The sequence below is a fragment of the Lynx rufus genome, unplaced genomic scaffold (genome assembly GCF_022079265.1).
Source record: "Lynx rufus isolate CCGP_SWC_20201006 ecotype Redwood Valley unplaced genomic scaffold, mLynRuf1.p SCAF_4, whole genome shotgun sequence".
Lineage (NCBI taxonomy): Eukaryota > Metazoa > Chordata > Mammalia > Carnivora > Felidae > Lynx > Lynx rufus.
The window spans coordinates 128,354,890-128,377,307 of record NW_025814856.1 but is presented as its reverse complement, the minus strand read 5'-3'; the positions used below and the strand labels follow the sequence as shown (position 1 = coordinate 128,377,307).

Below are 22,418 nucleotides of genomic sequence, written 5' to 3'. Positions count from 1 at the left end.
CCCCACCGTGGTCACAACTTGCAGCAAGGAACTAATCTGGTTGGCATCTCTCACTTTATGAGAGTTGTGGTAAGGATTCTATTTACTATATGTTACAATGCAATATCATACATTACTATGGTCTACTACATACCATCTGTGGGATGCAGAGCATTTATTGAAAATCTGGCAGACAGTGGTTTCTCCTCTATAGGGAAGGAGTAATGACAGCTTCCTTGCATGATTACACTGAGAATCAACATATCTGGTACAGGGGTTGGCACTTGTAAAGTCCTCAGGAAATATCAGCCACCATGACTCCCATTGTTGCTATTGTGATCATTGTTGTTACCGCCCTCCCCCAAAGATACATAATCCCTTACTCTCCCCACCACCATTTCTGCCTGCTGCCTTGTGTGCTCATATAATGACTGAGCGAGGGATGAAGACAGGAGAAGAAATGTAAGCAAAAACTTGGTGCCTGCTGGATCAAAAGAGGTCTGAGCCATTCACAGACTAAGAGATGCATTTGTATCTCAACCTCTTTGATTATCTCTGTTTCATATTCTGTCCACAGAGTCCCTGTTGGACACTTCCACTTCAGAAATCACAGCAGCCCTACTGGCACTAGGCTTTGTCTCCAAAACCACCAACCTCCGTATGAAATAGACATCACCCCAAGAAACCATCTTGCTTTATGAACGATGAGACATGTGACTCCAGAATTGCCTATTGAGGAGAGCCTTGATCCCTCCCTTCTAACTGATGTCACTGCTGGAGTCCTTTGGCCAAGCACAGAGGGAAGGGCTTCTGCTTCTGTCTCCACCAGCCTCTTTGTGCACTGAAAGCCCTAGCCTCATCCTTCTTGGTGTGCTGGCTCTGTGCAGCACTTTATTTATTATTATTATTATTTTTAATGTTTATTTATTTATTTTGAGAAAACATGAGTGGGAGGAGGGACAGAGAGAGAAAAGAGAGAGAATCCCAAGTAGGCTGTGCATTGTCAGCACAGAGTTCAAAGCATGTGGGGCTTGATTTCACCATCCATGAGATCATGACCAGAGCCAAAATCAAGAGCTGGATGCTCAACCAACTGAGCGACACTGATGCCCTTCTGAGCAGCATTTTAAAATGTGGTAGCTCTCATTGTAACCCCTCCACTGCCTCAGCTCTAACTCCTCTTTTCAACCCATCCACCTCTGCCCTCACCTCTCCATTCAGCCATGTTCTTCTATAACTATACATACCTAGCTCTTGACAAAAATGCAGGTTATCAATATTGCCCCTGACCTTCTTAGGCAAACTTCAACCTTCCTTATCGTTCCCACCAGATTACCCCAGCTCTATTCTAAGTGGGAGCCAGATCCTAGTAAGTATGACTGTCCACCCAGGGGTTGTCCCCAATTTCTCCTGCAATCTCATCACCCCAGTCAAAACTTGACTTTCCACCATAAAGTCAACAAGTCTCTTAGAAGTGCCTCTGATGAACTGGTCACACTGCCACGTAAATGACAGATGAGAAAGCAAAGGCACTCCCCTTGGGACTGGAAACCTGACAGGGGCAGACATTTCCTCCCCAAAGAGGCATTCCTCGGGGTCCTCAGTTGGCCAAAACATTGAGAATGGGTATACCTTCTCAAAAATGAGTTATTTCTCGGGGCGCCTGGGTGGCGCAGTCGGTTAAGCGTCCGACTTCAGCCAGGTCACGATCTCGCGGTCCGTGAGTTCGAGCCCCGCGTCAGGCTCTGGGCTGACGGCTCAGAGCCTGGAGCCTGTTTCCGATTCTGTGTCTCCCTCTCTCTCTGCCCCTCCCCCGTTCATGCTCTGTCTCTCTCTGTCCCAAAAATAAATAAACGTTGAAAAAAAATTTAAAAAAAAATGAGTTATTTCTACAAAGGTCAATCAGTATATTAGTTTGCTAGGGCTGACATAACAGAGTATCACAAACTGAGTGGCTTAAACAACAGAAATGTATTGTCTCACTGTACTGGAGGCTAGAGGTCTGAGATCAAGGTGTCGGCATGCTTGCTGCTGGAATGGACAATCCATTCCATGCCTCTTCCAGCTTCTGGTGGCATCAGGCATTCCCTGGCTTGTAGATGGTCCTCTCCCTGTGTTACCACATCATCTTCCTTCTGTACATACCTGTGTGCATCTAAATTTCCCCATTTTATATAAATTTCCCCATTTTATAAGGACACTAGTCATTCTGGGGTAGGGTCCACCCTAATGACCTCATTTTATTTTGATCATATGCAAAGACCTTACTTCCAAATAAGATCACATTCACAGGTTCTGGGGGTTAGGACTCCAACATCTTTTGTGGGGACACAATTCAACCCATAACACTACGGTATAACATATCCTTATTTATGTCAAGCATGCAGTCCTGAAGACCTCATGTACTTCAAAGTTTTCATAATTAATTTTTCTGAAGGAAAAACAATAATAGTTAAGGGCACAGGAGAGGGACTACTATCTCAAATTGTATCTATCCACAAACATGTGACATGTTTGTCCTTGAATATTTCTTTCTTCTTCTCTCAGTGTTTTTGCTAATATTTCCCTTTGAGAGTTCACTAAATTTACTGCTTGGCCTATCTCAGTGGTTGTCTGGCTTGTGTAATGGCATTTTATGTAACTTGCACTGCAAAGTCACCGATTTGCAGACCCGATTTTCAGCACTCACGCTAGCCATATGACTCAATAACATCTTGGATGATATTGTTATGTGATTCAAAAAGTTTTAAATGCTTAAGTTGCAGTGACTATTAAAATAACAGCACAAAAGTAACCAAAATCTTTTGCAGAAATTCTAGTGCATGTAAACAGGAGGGTGACCCACAGTCCACCGACAAAGGAAGCAGGGTATTTCCATCAACAGCTGAAGTAACACTGTCAAATGTGAACATGGCATATAGTTCATTTGGCCCCTGCTTTGAAATTGTGTGATTTTTTTTTTTTTGTAAATTTGAGGAATGTATTTTTTTTTTTTAGGAAACTAATTGAGACTTTGTTAATATTCTCATATCACGCTATCTCAAATTCACATAGTTCACATTTGCATTAAGTGCCATTGGACTGTGTAATAAGCACCTTTACTTCAGTAAAAAAAGAATCACAGAGCAAAACTACGCAAAGGAAGAAAGGCAGGTGGAAGCTACATGTCTAGTTAAAGGCCAGTCTTATGTAGATTAGGAATAAATGGGTTTTAGCCATGTCTCTGGTCCATGGTCTTTAAATTATTTATTCCCTGGTCCTCTCTGCCTAGCTCTGAAGTCCTCTAACAAAAGAAATACAACCTTTATTATATGATTTTTTTTTTTTTGTCCTCTCCTGCCTCCAGCCACCAAAATGGGCCCGGGTATAAATGCTAAACTCTTAAAGCAGAATGACATGAAGGCATGATGAGGCAGTCAACTACTCAGCAGTGCTGTGCTATGGGAGGCCACAGATCGGGAGTCCTGAGACTTGGCTTTTGGTCTTGGCTCTGCCACCAACAAGTTATACTTCCTGGAATGACTTGTTTAATTTCTCTTGGCTTTCCCTATAGTGAATGGTTTTGTACGTTTTTGTTAAAGGGATGGAAAGCCAAAGGCAATACACAAGATGCACAACTGTTTCCTTATAGAGAGAAGCATGGGTCATGTGAAGGGGATCTCACATCATGAGCCCTTGCTTCTCCCTACGAAATCCATGGTTCTCCCAAGTCCTCAGGGAGCCCAGAGGTGTCCTGTGCCATGGAAAGGGCCTTGGACTGTTCTCACCGGTTTTGCCAATTGTCTCATTACGAATGGCCTCACATGCCCCACTCTACCCCTGCTTTCATCTGAACCTTCACCCAGCCCTGGTGGGGAAGAAAGGCTTTCTTCTCAGGACACTGTGCTGATCCTGACTTTGATTGCCTGGCAGGTCCTGGACAGGCCTACCCTACGGCTCCCAGATAGAAAGGCCCTAGGTAGACACAGTGTCCATATTTTCTGAACCAAAACACATGATCTGTTTCACAAGAGACTTATGAATTTTAAAAATAAAATAATCTGAAAAATATGGAAATCAAATATTTAATTTAGCCTCTAATTAATTTCCATCATCAAAAAGGAACAAAATTACATTAGATTTATCTACCAACGAATCCCAGAATGAGTTTCCCCATTTTTGTTGAGGAACTGCAATCCTCTCCCCCCACCCAGCTGGTCTCTGTTGCTAATTTCATAGCCAAGCCTCATATCTTCTTTCCAAAATTCTTTCCTCTCTACATAAAGGAAGAAATTAATGTTCAGCCTCCTGGAAAAATAAAAGGAAGAACATATCTTTTCCCAGGTCTTAGGATCTTCAGTGTAAAAACACATTCTATTTGTAGGCTTATTCTTTTCACCCGTCTTCAACCGTGGTGTTTCCAGAGAGATTTGGAATTGTGCTCTGGATTCATCTTCAACATCTGGATGGGCTTGTTTATGTCTGATTGTTTCTCATCTTATGGGGGTGGGAGTGGAGAGAGAAAGGCATTCAATACTCAGCTCTTGCCTGCCCCACCAGCCCTAGCAGCAACTGGTGTCAGTAAATGAAAATGACCTGGGGTTCTAACATCTGTGAACCAGGTTTCCTGTAGAGCTGATGTACAAGTTGGAGGCAGGAGGGAGGTTGAATTCAGGAAGACAGTGCCTTGCCTTTGCAAGGTGCAGTGGGGGCGAATGACTTCTGGAGGAAATAAAAACGCCTCACAGGCATGAGTATCATTCAACTTATTTTCTTCTGGAAAGATTGTTCAGAGGCAGGCTGATGAAGAGGTCAGAATGCACAGTTATTTTAGAGCCATTCCACAATTTCTTCTGTACTCAATCAAAAGGTCATTAAAGTTGCCAACAGCTGATGTTGTATGCCAACTTACTTGCAGGAGAAACCGATTCTCACAAAGCCCTCTTGTCTCAGATCGGTTTACTGGCCTGACAGCTTTCAGAAAAGAGGAGGAAGCAGATGTTCTTCTCCCTCTGACTTCAGTGGGCTTCCCACTGACCTCTCCAGCAGCAGAGACCTGATTTAAGCCCAGTGGGTACCTCTGAACCAAAGTGCTGCCTCCCCTCTGGCATCAGGTCCCCGGCCCCAAGCCTCTCTGGTCCAATCAGTGCTTTGGAGGAAAAAGGTCTCTTCTAAGTTGTGTTTGTATTTTTTTAAACAAAGAAATGGTATTTTCTGGTTTTGAAAATAACAGAGAGATGCAGCACTAACTCTGAAGGTGAAAGTGGCAGGCTGAAGTGCAACTGTAGACTTTGTGACCTGCCAACTTGAGTGACAGGCTATTTACACTCATTAGGGGACTCCAAGAATTGAAGGCCTCTGTGGATTTCTTGACTTTTTCGAATACTTAAAAATAGAGTGTTTTTTTTAAAGGGCATCATTTAGGAATCATCCAATTATCTTATGATTTATAATCTGTATGCTTAAGCTTCTGTGGAGCTTATCAATACAGTAGAGACATTAGTGATTAATAATTAGTAGTGAGAAACCATAAAGGTTCAGAACTTGTAGTTATTTAGAGAGGCAGCACAGCCCAGTGGTTAAGGCACAGGCTCTGAAGCCAGCCTACATTTGAACCATGGCTCCATGACCTTGGACAACTGACTTAACCTCTCTGAGCCTATTTTCCCACCTATAAAAATAGCATGAGAAAAGTACTTTCACATGAGATTGTTTTCAGGACTAGATTGTTGAGTCAAGACCCAGGCACCATTATTTTTTTTTAACATCCAGATGATTCTCATGTGCAGCTAAGCTCTCCAGCCAGAGGTCCCCCTTGCCTGTGACCTTTGGCTACTTCTCAGAGGATGCCAAAGTAGAGGAGGCCCAGATTTGATGGGACACCTGGCAGGCTGAGAGGAGGGCAAACGAAATCTCACACAAGCTTCTTTTCCACAGGCACTGTGTGCAGGAAAGGCTCCTCTCCACCCTGGATGTCTACCTCATGTGCCACATAAAAATTAAAAAAAACAAACAAACAAAAAAAAAACTTCCAGCAGCACCACTGGCCCAAAGCACAGCCATGACTTTCCCACACTCTAGGTGGGTAGCTCTGCTCAAAGTGTACAAACTGACGAGTGTCATTTCTGTGCTCCGGGGCTGAGGTCTAGGGGGTCTCCAAATTGGTCACTTCCTGTAGTTTGTGGCAGAATGTTCCTTCTATGACACCCATGAAGCTGCAAGGTGACTGCCCTAACCATGCCTCCTCAGCAGATAAGGGCTTCCTCATTCATTCATAATCATTAATCTAAGCGATTTGAACTGAATTTGAAACCCAGTTGCATTACCAAGGCATTTTCAACCTAACGTTTGTCAATGAAAGACAAGAAAGAGCTGTTTGATTCTTTAAATATCATTTTTGAATTGTTGTTACATGGTTTAAAAATTTTTATTCCCAGCCTTGAGAATAATGGTTTTCATCAAGAATTTTAAAAGATCATCATTTAAAATCTTGCTCAGGGGTCACCTGCGTGGCTCAGTCAGTTAAGCATCTGACTTTGCCTCAGATTGTGGTCTCGTAGTTTGCTGCTGTCTATGCAGATCCCACTTCAGACCTCCTGGCTCCCTCTCTCTCTGCCTCTCCCCTGCTCATGCTCTCTCTCTCAAAAATAAATATTTACAATAAATAAGTAAATAAATAATAAATAAATGAGACCTTGACCAGAAACTGCATTTAGCCATTTCATGCATAAAACCTGACTTTTTAAAGATTCTATGTGGAAGTTTTATACAAATTCATTTTCTTAACATAATTATGTAATATAAAAAATTATTTTTTCACCAATAGTCATGGAGATACCCCCTAACTCCCCTTGAGCTTCTCCAAATGTGCTGAACAAATACCATTGTTTTCTTTTTTTCTTATTTATTTTTGAGTGACAGAGAGACAGAACATGAGTGGGGGAGGGGCAGAGAGTGAGAGGGAGACACACAATCTGAAGCAGGCTCCAGGCCCTGAGCTGTCAGCACAGAGCCCGATGCAGGGCTCGAACCAATGAGCCTTGAGATCATGACCTGAGCTGAAGTCGGACGCTTAACCAATTGAACCACCCAGGCGCCCCTAAATATCGTTGTTTTCTATGTGTGCTGTGATGGGTCGGGAAGCATGGCCTTAAAGAAGAACTTTTGCGTGAAACATATGCAAGAATATTTATAGTGAGACAGGAAACCACCCAAAAGTCCATCAACAATAGAATGGACAAATGATGGTGTGCTCATTCAATGGAATAGGTTGCAGCAAGGGAAATCAATGAATTTTAGCAGCATGTCAACATGAATGAATCTCAAAACCTTGAGATTAAGCAAGGAAATAAAACAAGCCACAGAAGAAAACATACCAAGTTCAAAAATAGACAAAACCAAACAAAAATATCTGTGATTTTTTAAGGGAAAATAGAACCATTTATTCATTTGAGTCTGCTCAGAGCTCAGAGATTTGAAGTTTGATGGTTTTGTTCTACCTGGATCCTCTTTCCCCGGAATGATTTGGTTTGTCCTTCCCTGTAATTAGGTCTCTGTTCAAACAGCACCTTAGCTGTGTGAGGTCTTCCTAGACCAGCTGATATAAAATCCTGCCAGAGAACGTGCAACATACACACATGCAGACAAACCCACACATGCACACACCACACAACAAATACACACCAAGCGCCTGTCTCCTACCCACCTTATTTGACTTTTCTTCATAGAATTCAACATGTGGCATACAGATTTGTTTCCTTTCTGTCTCACCCCAGCCCCCCAAACGGCAGGAACTCGTTTTGTTCACTGCTGCCTCTCCAGCACCTATAACTATGGCTGGCACCTACTAGGAGTTCCGTTAAAATCTACTGGATCCAGGGGCGCCTGGGTGGCTTGGTCGGTTAAGCATCCGACTTCGGCTCCGGTCATGATCTCACGGTCTGTGAGTTCGAGCCCCGCGTGACAGCTCAGAGCCTGGAGCCTGTTTCAGATTCTGTGTCTCCCTCTCTCTCTGCCCCTCCCCTGTTCATGCTCTATCTCTCTGTCTCAAAAATAAATAAACGTTAAAAAAAAATTAAAAAAAAATCTACTGGATCCAAATGAACATGTATTTAGCAGCTACTTTATCACAGCCTACCAAAATCTAGTGCAGGTATGAAATTTAGAGTCACCAACTGGTGTGTGGAAAAATGAAACCTTGTTTTGCCATAATTGCATCTTATTTTGTCTCAGAATCCAGTTTTCACTGGTTGAGAAAATCTAAAACTTTCTATTCCAAAGTAAACCTTTCCCTTCTGGATTTTCCTGCAGGCTCTCCTTTTGAGCAAACAGCCAATACAATATTTTACCCCACTCCCCACCTGGCCCTTGTTTCTCCCCCTCTCCTTGGAGGTGAGTTCGTTCCTGAGAGGTGAGGGCTTACAGTGCAGAGTGAGGGGCCCCCCACCTCCTTCATACAGGCTGTTGCATGCTGACATCTGTGACAGTCTTACTTGTCCTGCGGGACCTTTGTTCACAGACATCTGTCTCCACTGTACCCACTGATGAAATATTTGAATTCCCCCTCCGCTCTCTGCTCTCAGGAGCCACCCACATTACTGATTATTTTTGTTCTCATTGCACAGCAGTTCCGCCACCTATGAGCCCCTTTGAGGGGCGTAGGCAACTTTCAGATAACTTCCTGTACCACCCTAGAATTGCAAGAGATCAGGAAAAGGGATGCAAAGGTTTTTTCTCACATCATTTCATGTCTATTGCACCTCTCCCACGTTGATCTATGACGTTGCTGCCTCTTCAGACTTCACCCAGAAAGAAGATGCTCTGAGGTGCCCCCAAACTCACAGGGAGACTCCCTGGCATCCGCCTCGAGCATCCTTCTCTACTAGTGAATCAAGCTTGATCTCAAATCCCCCCACGCAGCAAAAACAAACTCTTCCATCATCCTGAATCTCTCCCTATTCTCCAAAAACTCAAAGAACTTTTTCTCTCTCAAAAATCTTGGCTCTGGCTCTATTACCAGAGGTTTTCAAAGTAGTTGACTCTATTCAGAAACTCGACTGATTCTGAACCCATCGGCTCCCAGAGCAATGAATGACTCAATGGGTGGAAAGCTGGGGGCAGCAAGCAAAGTGAAGAAGAGAGGAACATCTGTTGTTTTCTTGGAGTTTTATCTCACCACAGCAGAACCCATGGCACCAAAAGAGCTTAGGAAATGGCTTTACAAGTTTAGGTAGTGCTTTATTTATCTAATCCTTTGGGAAATCTGCAAGAGTACTTTTTTTTTTTTTTTTGTCTAACAGATGTTCACTACCTGCAACTCCCATTTTTCTTTGTTTTTAACAATTCTTGATGGAAATATTTGTACCACATATTTCACATCTTACAAACGTATTCGGTGTATAATCTAGAAGATATGGCCCAATTTTCAAAAGAAAGTTGTCTTATCAAGAATATCAGTTATTACCTCATGCTATTTGATAGCTCTGAAAACTATCATGGGTTAGGGAAATGAGCAGGATGGCTTGACTTCTACTATATCCTGGCTCATCTGTTATTCTTTCTTCCACCTCCTTTCTTATCAGCTTTTCTCAAGGCTGCTACTATTTCTGAAGGCCAGGAGGAGTGCCTGGGCACCCTTTCTGTCTATAACAGATTGTTCTTGCTTCTCCAGGTGTGGTCCTTGGGCCGTGGCATCAGCATCACCTAGGAGTCTTCAGAAATGCAGAATCTTGGACCCCTCCCTAGATCAACTGAAGTAGAGTCTACATTTTATCACGATCCCAAGGTGATTCATGGACACATTAAAGTTGAAGAAGCACCGTTCCAGATTCAGTGCTTCCCAAGCCAGACTGAGTCCTGGCCTCACTCCCAAGAAATGTCAGTTCAGTCCCAGCTCAGACCTCAGCTGCCTCCTACCTACCCACCCCATGTAATTGTGATTTAGATGACTTGTGGCCCAGTACTGGGCTGACTTTCGTAGGTACAGAACAATTCCCAGTATAGGATGAGCTAGGACAATTTTCCTTCACCTAGAGTCTGGACTGACATTGGGGCAGTAAGTCAAGGAGGCAGCTAACAGGAAAAAGAATGTGGTAGAGAAAAGCATCCTCAGATACTTTTTTTGTACATAAATCCCATCAGCTTTATTGCGATGATAAATCATTGCAGTTGTGGTTACAAACATACGTATACTTTTTCCTGCATATCCCCCAGATTGTACTTTTGTGACTTATTTTTATCTACAAAACATCCCTTGGTATCTATCATGACTTGATTTCACCTGAATTGCAATTTTCCCTGGACTGGAGGGAGGAGGGGCGGATAGGGTGAGATCAGCTGGTCTCCTGACCCCTATCTGGATCTTATAACTGTAGGTCAGGAGAATATGTTCTGGAGCTAGTACTGTCTGGGTTCACGTCCTGACTCTACCCTTGTCACTGAATGGTGCAATGCCAGTTATTTCAACTCTCTGCCTCAGTTTCCTCACTTAAAGTATGGAGAGGATCATAACTGCCCCTACCTCTCAGGTAAGTGTAAGATTTATATGAACTAATCACATGTAAAGTGCTTAGAACCATAGCTGATACATAGCAAGTGCTCAACAAATCATTGTTGTTATTATTACTATTATTATTATTCCTAAACCCAAATAGAAAGCCTTAAAGCCACTTTTATTTCCTCCTTAAGCCATTGACCTTGAAGTCAATTTATTTCTCATCTCTGGATCTCAGTTTCCTCATCAGTAAAAGAAGGTAAGAACAGTGCTTACCTCACAGTGGAGTAAGAATAAAATGATATTTTTAGAGAAGCACCTAGTAGAATATCTGACACACATAAGCTCTGAGCAAATCTTAGCTGCTTTCTCTCCTTTGCCATGAAAACAAATAGTCAACACAACTAAATGTTATGTTATCTTACATGCAATTCACATTCAAGAGGCTAGTCGCAAGAAACACCTATTCACCCTTCAGGACCCACCTTAAATACTGTCTTCAGTGTAGCTCCCCCACACTCACACAGGCACCCCATCACTCTGTATACCAACTGCCCCCATGGCACTTAGTCTACTGGGTTGTGACACATCTGCTTGAATGTACACCCCCCAAATTAGACTGTGCACTGGTTGGGGACAAATCTCATATTTTATTCATATCTATATCCCCAGGAGACCAGACAGGGCCTTACGCAGAGTAGGCAGTATTAGTGGCATGGGTAGGTGGATGAGTTGGTCAGTGGGTGGGAAGATGGGCAGAGATAAGGAAGCCTGGGGAAGTTCCTTAGCCCTCCTGACATCATGGAAAGATGTAGAGATGTGTTTAGCTCCTCTTGTTCACAGTTGTGTTGGAAGACTGGAGCTAAACTCTGCAGGTAGAGTGCAGTACTCTATTAAGTTATGGGTAAGGAGCTCTTTCCATCTAGGTGGAAATTCAGACAGAAAATAGAAACGAGTTCATAGCATTTAGGAGCTCCAATTCCGTAGCTGAAGAGTACTGGGGTTGTTCAGAGTTTATGCAAACCCTTTAGAATGGCGTCCTACGTCCTCTCTGATCTGGTCTCACCGTCTCCTCCCAGGCTCCGTTCTTCTCTATCTCTTCTTCGCTACCTCCTGAGAACATTTTCGGTCCAAGAACATTTTCCAGGTGCCCATCTCAGCCAGTTGCTCCCTCTGCACACTCTCAGAACACTACTGAATTTTATGTCTTTGCATTGTTACTTACCCATTTTACAGATAAGGAAGCTGAGGATTAGAGAGATGATGTAATTTGCCCAAGTTCACACAGGTAGTAAATAGAAGCATCAGGATTTGAATGTGGCTGTGTGGCTTTAGAGCAAATGCACTTGAACACCGTGCATAGAGCAGTGGTGTTAGCTTTTTTAGCAGGTATGTCAATAGCACTCTGAAAAAGGGGTGCTGATGAGCTGACTAGCACAAACCATTAAAAAAAAGAGAATGCCTAATTACCACAAATCTTAACTCTTGGTTACTCCAGTGATTAATCTCTTTATCCATATTATTCTCATGGGAGTAGGGCATATGTATATGTATATATTATATATTATGTATATATGTATATGTATATATGTGTGAATGTGTATATATTATATATATAATATGGTATCAATTTATGCAACATATAAATTGTTGATTTCAAATTTATAATCTGTTTCCACGGGCCAGAGTAAAGGCTGAAGTTCAAAGTGGGGTCTAATTAACAGTAACAATTATTCTTTTATTAGTACTTTTTTCTACTTGCTATTGTGGGACTTAAAACCAATGCCAAGCCTCCCCAGAATCTGTTTATTTCAGAGAAGTCTTTTTTTTTTTTAATTTTAAGATTTTACTTTTAAGTACTCCTTACACCTAATGTGGGTATCAAACTCACAACGCAGAGATCAAGAGTCGTATGCTCCACCGACTGAGCCAGCCAGGGAGCCCCTCAGGGAGTCCTTTGAGATGTCATGGACATGAAGGCCATGCTGGCTACTAACACATGGACCTTCTCTTCACCTGTGTTCTGGACACAGGTTGAGGCTTGCTAATGCTGCTTCTGCTCTCACTAGTATGACAGCACCATATTTCCCCCAATTTACCAAAACCATATTATAATCTAGGTATATGGCAAGAGAATGCCTGTCTCCTTTATTATTTCCCTTAGGACTCTAAACTCCAAAGTGATTTTAGATTATGTTTGTGTCCCCCAAATTTTAGCAAGACCAGGTCTTTTAGTTTTGACTAGACACCCAACCACTGGGCTAGTGAAGAGTTCCTAGTATGGACCTTCTATTCCTGTTCTTTAGAGCTCTACCTTCTCCAGTACTCACTTTCCTCCCTGTGCTTCCAGACTCAGAACCAGACTCAAGGTCTGCATTTGACTTTGAAGCCTCTTTGGACTTTACTATTCCCTGTAAATTTCTGAGGGTAATAACACCACCTTGTTTTTTTGTTTTTGTTTTTGTTTTTTTTTCACAGTTCCTTTCCAAATAAACAGTACATCTTTGAACTTTGTATTAATCTTTGTCACCAACCTTGGGGATGGGCAAGGCTGGTGTTAGTTACTGCCCCAATCTGTAGGTGAGGCAATGTAGACAGGTATTAAGGAAATACAGAAAATAACATACGATCCCCAAAGAAAGGCCAGGATCTGGCCTTGTTTAGCATAGGTGGAGAAACCTGAGTCACCATGAAATCATAGTTTTCAACTTCAATGATGAAAAAGTCTCTTACCTAGTAGCTTGATGGGGACCAGATGTCCCTTTCCTAAGTTTAGGACAAAATGAAAAGAAACACTTTTCTTGCAGCTTAGAGTTGATGTGTGGAAGAAGGTTATGATGAAGACAATGCAATGGCATTAGGAAGGGAACTTGTGGACAGTAGGTAAAATGAGCATAGATTTTCATTTCTTTGGGATTGCTTAAGGAGTCTCTTAGAGGGAAATAAATTATGTAACCACAGGACCTTATCTTGTGATATGGGTTCTTTATGTCATCCCATTCCCAACATGACCAGAAGAAACCTGGAATAATATTTTCCAAAGAAGTTTCTGCTCTTGAAAAAAAGTAGCTTATCTGGCCACTTAACTTTAGGAAATTTGGGGTTAAGAAAAAGTTAAACAGGTTGTTTTTTGTTTTTTGTTTTTGCAGTATCTTTTTTTTTCTTTTTGGGGATATGAATCTCTGACAATAAAATAATATTCTCTATTTTCTTAAGTATTTGTCCACATAACTCATTCCTCCCAGGGTATTTTTTAGGGCCCAATTTCACAAATTGCACTTTGATCCAATGTGTAGGTATTTTTATAGACATAGAATGTCTAAAAGAGGTTCTAAGACACACCTCTCTTCTAAACAGCCTTTCCTTCTGGCCCTGCCAAGGACCAATGGGACATCCTTTCACAGGCAAAGCCTTTTGAAGAGGTGTAGGATTTACCCTTGGGTTCATTACAGCGGAATACCCAGGAATCCAATTCTCCTCAGGTCCAACTTCCAATTCCCAGTCCCTGGCCTTCATGGTTTCCAGGTTCTGTGTTCATTTTCCTGATCAGGCCATGTTATAGACTGAATTGTGTCCCCCCCAAATTCGTGTATTGAAGCCCTAGCCCCTACTGTGACTGCATTTGGAGATAGGGCCTTTATGAAGGTAATTGAGGTTAAATTAAGTCATAAGGCTGGGACCCTAATACAAAAGGACAGGTGTTCTTACAAAAAGAGGAGGAGACAGAGACAGAGACCAGAGAGCTCTCTGTCTCTCTGCACATGAGCAGAGGACAGGCCATGTGATGACACAGTAGCAAGGTGGCCATTTGTAAACTGGGCAGTGAGTCTTTCCCACAAACCAACCCTAGCAGTCCCTTGATCTTGGACGTCTAGCCTTGAGAACTGCAAGAAAATAGATTTCTGTTGTTTAAGCCACCCAGTCTGTGGCATTTTGTTATGGCAGCCCTAGCGGCTAGTACAGGCCATTGAGATCCAAACAGGTCTCTTCCACAATTAAGAGAAATCTCAGCGCAGAAAATTTCCCCATAGCCTTCTTCAAAGAAATATATGTCTGGGATTCTTTCTGCCCCATTGATTATTCCCTAGTCACTGGCTTCTATAATGCAGAGAAATACTCTTCTGCCTTTGAGCATCCTATAGAATAAGGATCAGCAACAGGCGAGGCATCACCTAATCTCAACCATACAAAGACTCCCGCAGGACCAAGGAACACAGGCAGAGAATTTCATTCTCTCGGCATCTCTGCTCCTATGCAAACAGGATTTGCTGGAGAAATGATTCACCCCGCCTAAGAAAATTACCGTAAAGTAGTTGCTAATGACTATCCAACAACGACTGCTCGGTGCGGAGCACTGCAGCCACCTGACACAGCACAAATCCTGACATTTTGGCAGTGTTCCTTTGTCTTACATAAATCATCTCATCTTCGCAAGGAACTGGGGCTGCCAAAAGCCCCAGTGAACAAACACAGCCTGGCAGATGTCACGATGGGACCAAGAATACAGGGTCCTGGAAAGGGGACCGGCAGGCTGACACACCTCCTTAAGTCCCAGGAGGCATGGGGAGGGCAACAGACACAAGCTGACCTGCATGTTAATGTCTCCCAAGTACAGAGAATAGAACATGGGAGACAGAGGAGGAGAAGTTGGTTTGGAAGTCTTTTAAAGCGAAACCAAACACGTCTCACCACTTTAACCACTGAGGAGATTTTCAGATTATTCAAAGGCAAAGGCATCCTATAAACAAAATACAAGCACATAAAACGTGTTTTTAACTGGAAAGAGCAATCCAGGGCTATTTTAGATGCTTCATATAACAGAAATGTTTTTAAAATTTATGTATTTGTTATTTGATAGAGTGTGCAGGAGAGGGGCACAGAGAGAGGGGGAGAGAGAATCCCAAGCAGGCTCCACACTGTCAGCACATGGAGTCCGATGCGTGGCTTGATCTCATGATCATGATCTGGGCCGAAATCAAGAGTCAGACACTTAACTGTCAGAGCCACTCAGGTGCTGCCCCAGGAATATTTATGTTTAAATAGAAGGAAGAAAAATGGTTAATTGGATTCTTTTGAAAGAAAGACCATTAAAGCATATTTTTACAATAATTGGTACTGTCCTGCCCAGGGACACTTGAGTCCCCAGAAGTCCCTCAGGGAGTATGAGAAATCACCCTGCCTGCAGTGGCAGCCTCTTGGATACATCTTTTACACTGCCACCATGCCACCATAATGAAAACCATGTTTTCAAACTGCAGAACTTTTCACATCGCCCCCTTACTTAAAACCCAACAGTTGGTTCTTTTTGCCTTCCAAATGTAATCTAAAATCATCAGCCTGGGCCATGGGCTTCTTTATAATGGCCTTCTGCATATCCCTCTGCCATCATCTCCTGCCCTCAGACATCACCCTCCACTATTGCTATCCAAACTGCTTACTCTCTTCATCTCCACAACTTTACACATACTATTTCCTCCTCTACTCTACTGAGTGAATTATAGCTCATTCTTCAAGATATGGGTCAAATTTACCCTTCTTTTCATGTCTCTAGGCAGTGTCACTATTCCCTCCCCTATACCCCCAGAATGCTCCATTTTTCCCTCTGATATAAGATTAGTATTCAGTACTGTGACTATTAGTTAAGATATATTGATAAATGTTGGGATGGTGGGCCTTTGAGGCAGGCACCTTTCTTATTCAACTTTGAATCTATTTGATACCCTCTAGGCTAAGCATATTATCTGTTGGCCCAGAAAAATCTTTTCCTATTAAAACATGTGGAAACAAACAGACAAATGAAAAACATGAGGTGATTCATAAAATATCCTGAAGCCTATGGAAAAAGTAATGTTTCCTGAAAACTTAGAAGAGTATGTATATAAACATGTCTTTCAACAACCAAGAAGGAAGGAAGGAAGGAAGGAAGGAAGGAAGGAAGGAAGGAGGGAGGGAGGAAACAGGAAAAAATCAAAAGGTATTGGCTTTGTGTCTTCAAAAAGACATGGAGGGCATAACCTCCAGAAAAGAGGATTGGAGAACTACAAGGACAGAAGAGTTGAGATGAAAGAATAGATATAGTAGGAACTTATGAAGCTGAAAGAAAAAAATACAAAAAAGCAAGGAATTACAAAATGCAAAAGCAAAACCAAGACTGAATTAGAGCCATAAACAGCGATTTCTCATAGTTCAGCTATGTTTCCCCACCTGGCACATCAGATCCTGGCTCCTTCCTCCTGCCTGATCTGTGCTACAGAAGTCCCAGCAGATCTTCTGACTTAGCCCCCTCTTGTTATGAATCTCTGCTATCTGGGGGATATCAGCTGAGGGAAGAGGTAACAAGAAGGGCATGTAATTAGCCTTCTTGGGTATGTAGGCAGCTGCATCTTGGCCACTGGATGCCAAAAAGTTAAAGAACATAGGTCATCTAAGTAACAGAAAGGATAAACAAAAATTCATCATGTTTACGAAATTAGTATTTTGCTTTTTTAAAAATGATAAGTTAAGGAATGACTCCAAAAGCAAAGTCAACAAAAGCAAAAAGAAACAAGTGGGGCTACATCAAACTAAAAAGCTTCTTTCTGCACAAAGGAAATCATAAAGAAAAAGAAATATCAACCTACCAAATGGCAGAAAATATTTGCAAGTCATATATTTGATATGGGGTTAATATCCAAAATATATAAAGAACTCATATAATTCAATGGCAAAAAACAAAAACAAAAACAAAAAACAGTCTGATTAAAAAATTGGCAGAGGATCTGAATAAACATTTTCCAAAGAAAACATACCAACAGATGGCCAACAGATACATGAAAAGATGTTCAACATCACTAATTGTCAGGGAAATGCAAATCAAAACCATAGTTAGGTATCACCTCATACCTTTTAGAATGGCTATTATCAAAAAGACAAGAAGTAGCAAGTATTGGTGAGGATGTGGAGAAAACAGAACCTTTGTGCACTGTTGGTGGGGATGCAAACTGGTGCAGCCACTATAGAAGAGTATGGAGGTTCCTCAAAAAATTAAAAATAGAACTACCATGTGATCCAGCAGTTCCACTTATGGGTATTTATCTGAAGAAAATAAAAACACTAACTCAAGGGCACCATGGGTAGCTCAGTAGATTGAGTGTCCAACTCTTGATTTCGGCTCAGGTGATGGTCTCAGGGTTTCTTGGGTTCAGACCCTGCGTCAGGCTCTGTGCTGACAGTGCAGAGTCTGCTTGAGATTCTCCCTTTCTCTCTACCCCTCCCCCACTCATACTCTTCTCTGTCTCTCTCAAAATAAATAAACTTAAAAAAATCCAAAAAGATATTTTCACTCATATTTATTGTAGAATTATTTATAACAGCCAAGATAGAGAAACAATGTAAGTGTCCATTGATGGATGCATGGATATGTGGTATGTATGTATGAATGAGTGAACAAATGTGTGGAATACTACTCAGCCATAAAAAATAATGAAATTTTGCCATTTGCAACAACATGGATGGATCTTGAAGGCACTATGCTAAGTGAAATAAGTCAGACAGAGAAAGACAAATACCATATGATCTCACACATATGTGGCATCTAAAAGCAAACAAACAAATAAAAAAAAACAAGCTCATAGATACAGAAAACAGATTAGTCATTGCTGGAGACAGGAGGAGGGAGGTGGGTGAAATGGGTAAAGGAGGTCAAAAGGTACAAACTTCCAGTTATAAAATAATTAATGGGGATGGAATGCACAGCATGGTGATTATAGTTAATGATATTGTATTGCATGTTTGAAAGTTCCTAAGAGAATAGACCTTAATAGTCCCTATCACAAGAGAAAAAAAATACATAACTATGAATGAAGATGGATGTTAACTAGACTTATTACTGTGATCGTTTTGTAATATATACAAATATTGAATCATTATGTTGTACACCCAAAACTAATATAATGTTGTATGTCAAGCATACATCAATTAAAATTTTAACAAAGATAAGAAGTTCTATTTTTACAACACCAGGATATTCGGAAAATACCCCAAAAGTAAGTATTAAAAAGAAGTAAACACTATCCCCAAATTACCACCAACACTGTAATCTACATTTTTCCAAAAATTTTTCATGGTAATACATAAAAAATTGCATAGTTATCCTACACTCATACTCATATCCTACATAATTTCCTTAAGTCTCTGTTGAACATAGCCTATTAGAGTAAATAAATTTAGCTGCTATAAGAAATAAGCCCAGGGGTGCCTGGGTGGCTCAGTTGGTTGAGCGTCCGACTTCGGCTCAGGTCATGATCTTACAGCTCATGAGTTTGAGCCCCACGTCGGGCTCTGTGCTGACAGCTCAGAGCCTGGAGCCTGCCTCAGATTCTGTGTCTCCCTCTCTCTCTGACCCTAACCCAGTCGCATTCTGTCTCTGACTCTCTCAAAAATAAATAAACATTTAAAAAAATTAAAAAAAAAGGAAATAAGCCCAGAAATCTGCATCTAAAATGATAAAAGTGTACGACTTCACCAGATCGCAGACCACTGCACACAACAGAGCCATTCCCCTTGCCACACCAAGGATCCTTTCAGCCTGTGATGCTAGGAGCATGAGGCAACATCTTCAACATTCCTTGTAGGTCACTATGGAAAGAGAAGAAGGAATGGAAAGCAACGTGGGTTTCTGAGAGGACAGGCCTGGAAGAAGCATGCATCACTTCTGCTGACATCCGTGGACTCGATTTCAGTCACAGAGGTAAGGGTCTGACTCCAAAAACAAAGGTGACAAAAAGGAGTAAGGGTAAAAATTTAGCTGCATGCCCAACACAAAAGGAGACACAGAGACTAGTGAGCATTAGCAGTCTTTGGGTTGTGTGGTGGTTTCAAAATATGTCCACCAATTACCTGATGCTCCTCCCTTCAAAAGGTAGAGCCTAATTCCCTTACCCTTGAGTGTGGAAGTTCTAGCAAAGCGATGCAATGGTGTATGGCTTCTGAGACTAGGCCGTAAGAGACATTGCAACTTCCTACTTGCTCACTCTCTCTTCTCTCTTGAATCACTTACTCTGAAGGAATGTCAGCTTCCTGTCAGGAAGACACTCAAATAGCCATGTAAAGAGGCTGAGGTGATAAGGATTTAAGACTCCTGCCAACAGCTAGCAACAACTGAGACAGACTTCCTCTTAACCGCCAGCCATCTGAAAAGGCCATCTTGGAATTCATCTTCTAGCCCCAGTCCCACCTTCAGATGATTGCAGCCCTAGCCAACATTATGACTGCCACCTCATGAGAGATCCAAACTAGAAATCTTAGATTTTGACACAAAACCTGTGTGACACAATAAATGTTTAACATTTTAAGCCACTAAGTTTTAGGATAATTTGTTATATACCAATAGATACTTAATGGAGCATAGATCAACACACACAGCATAAGCCTAGGCAAAATGTCGCCTAGTGGGACTTTGGGCCCAGACCTAAGATCAAACCCTTAATGGAGTCTCGGTGACTCTCTTACTTAAACGTGGCAGCTATGAGAGCGAGAGGCAAAGCTGACAGAGACGCTTCCTCTATGTATTTCCCTTCGGTCCAGACCGTATTCCGGCCCTCTAAGTATTACCACTCAAAGGGTCAGGTAAAGCCATTCCAAGGGAAATCATGCCAAAGAAAAACAAGGAAGAGGAAGGTGGAATCTGAATCTGAACAACATGTTCCTGGAGGTAGAAGGAGGAGGCAGCCCCTTACCCCTCTTACAGAAGTAGTGCCAGGAGAAAGGAGAGCACATTTGCAGAAAGGGAAAAGAAAATTGGAAAACTTTCCATTCTGACCTGGAATCAAAACCTCTTTCCTTGTTTCTCAAAATTCTCTACATGAAAGTGCTGGGAGTCATTACATATCCTTATACACAGATCCATTCACATTAGAATTCTTGTGACGTGGGATGGAGTGGGTTAATACAGAGGATCTTTATGCCTTCCTGGGAGACCAAATGGTGTTATTTCCTGGCCTCATTCTTCTCTGCTTTCTGATAATAAAGGCTGGAGTCTGGCTTAATTCCATGATAGAATAACAATTTCTAACAATAGCCTATCTTCTCAAGTTCATTTTCACTTAATAACATCATATTCTAATACACAGAGTTAAACGAATAACCAACAAAGTCTTTCCAAATGGAGACAGAAATAAACTGCCTTTAATGGACAGAATGCTTAGTACATTAATTGTTTACATACAGCAACAAACATTGATTGCATTGGTTTGTTAATGTCTAAAGTTCTTAAATGATTTTTTTAATAAATTAAAACTGTCCCCTTTTACTGGATTATCACTAATTATTTCCATCTTGACAGCTCATTATGCTTTGGGTGAATTATGTTTTTTAATGTTTATTTATTTTTGAGAGAGAGAGAGAGAGAGAGAGAGAGAGAGAGAGAGAGAGTGGAGGAGGGGCAGGGAGCAAGGGAGACACAGTATCCAAAGCAGGCTCCAAGCTCTGAGCAGTCAGCACAGAGCCCTATGTGAGGCTCGAACCCACAAACCATGAGATCATGACCTGAACCAAAGTCAGACACCCAACCGGCTGAGCCACCCAGGCGCCCCTGCTTTGGGTAAATTATTAACAAATTCTGAATTTAGCTCAAATTAAAGAAATGTTTTACCAGCAATAGCAATATGGCCATTGTTCAGCAGTCAGTTTTATCCCTTGCTTGAAAGACTAACTTGCCTGGTAGGCCCTTTCTAAATGGATAGAGATAGGTAGGTAGATAAGTAGGTAGAAAAGAGGATGGATAGAAAGAAAAAATGAGGGGTGCCTTGGTGGCTCGGTCGGTTAAGCATCTGACTTCGGCTCAGGTCACGATCTCTTGGTTTGTGAATTCGAGACCCGCGTCAGGGTCTGTGCTGACAGTTCAGAGCCTGGAGCCTGCTTCAGATTCTGTGTGTCTCTCTCTCTTCCCCTCTCTGGTTTGTGCTCTGTCTCTCTCAAAAATAAATAAACATTAAAAATTTTTTAAAAAAGAAAGAGAAAATGAGATAGGGAAAGAGAGAGAGATGGGTGTACACAAATAGAAGGCATGGCTGAAACACACAGGAGACAAAACGTCTTGATTGCTTGGCAGAAAGCGCAACACCTGAGATCTGAGACCTGGTTCTGTGTCCTACTCTGGCACTTAGAACTTTTTCACTCAAAGCAAGTAACTGAAAGCATTCTCAAGTCCATGTCCCTGTTCCTGATAGGGAACACCACCATGCTGTCCTGCCTATGGTGTTGAAATACTTAATATAGGTGCCAGTGCTCTAAAAGAACAATCCAGAGTGCAAGAGATCATGCAGACGAAGAGAAAATGCCTCGTGTGGCCGCCATCTCCAATTCGTAACCCTCCACTTCCAAAATTGCTTTTGCTGCTCTGATGAGAGTAGAGGCAGCTTCTTGCCAGAATTCCATTGTGTTTAGTTCCCCCTCACACTTTGTTCTTGCCTACCCCAAACCTTCGCTTCCAGAATAGGCCCAAGCTCCTGCTAAAATAAAATTTAACTATAAAAAGGATTTTAATATCTCTGAGCACATGACAGCCAAAACCCAAACTCTGATTAGATTCCTTGCTATGCTTGACCCTAAACTCAAAGCACCAAAAGAACAAAATTGTTCACTCTTTCTCTTCCCTCCTCACATCTAGTGTGTTGGAATGACCTTTGATGACCTTTGCCCTCCCTTCAGGTCTAAGAATCTTCACCATAGTATCCCAAGGCTTTATCCAAAGCCACCAGATTGTCATCATTTTACCAAGCCTACTCTGAGCTCCCAAGACCACCACACAGTTAATCTACCCCTAGGACACTCCCACTCCCACCTCCCCACACACAGGACAGTGCAGAAAGGGCAAGTTCCCTGCCTGTCTTTCCCCATCATATCCTCTGCTAACCTGTGACACAGCATTTTGGTCAAAGCAGAGTTGAATGAATCATAAATGGTGAGAGAGTTCCCACTTCGCAGTTTT

The 22,418-nt window shown here is 41.9% G+C and overlaps 1 long non-coding RNA gene across 1 annotated transcript; it reads left to right on the top strand.

Annotated features, from left to right (window-relative positions):
- Positions 1-10,467, top strand: LOC124523686 (uncharacterized). Its single transcript, XR_006965077.1, has 3 exons — positions 1-69; positions 9,629-9,742; positions 10,332-10,467. It is a non-coding gene; the product is annotated as an uncharacterized LOC124523686 (long non-coding RNA).
- Positions 10,468-22,418: the final 11,951 nt, after the last annotated feature.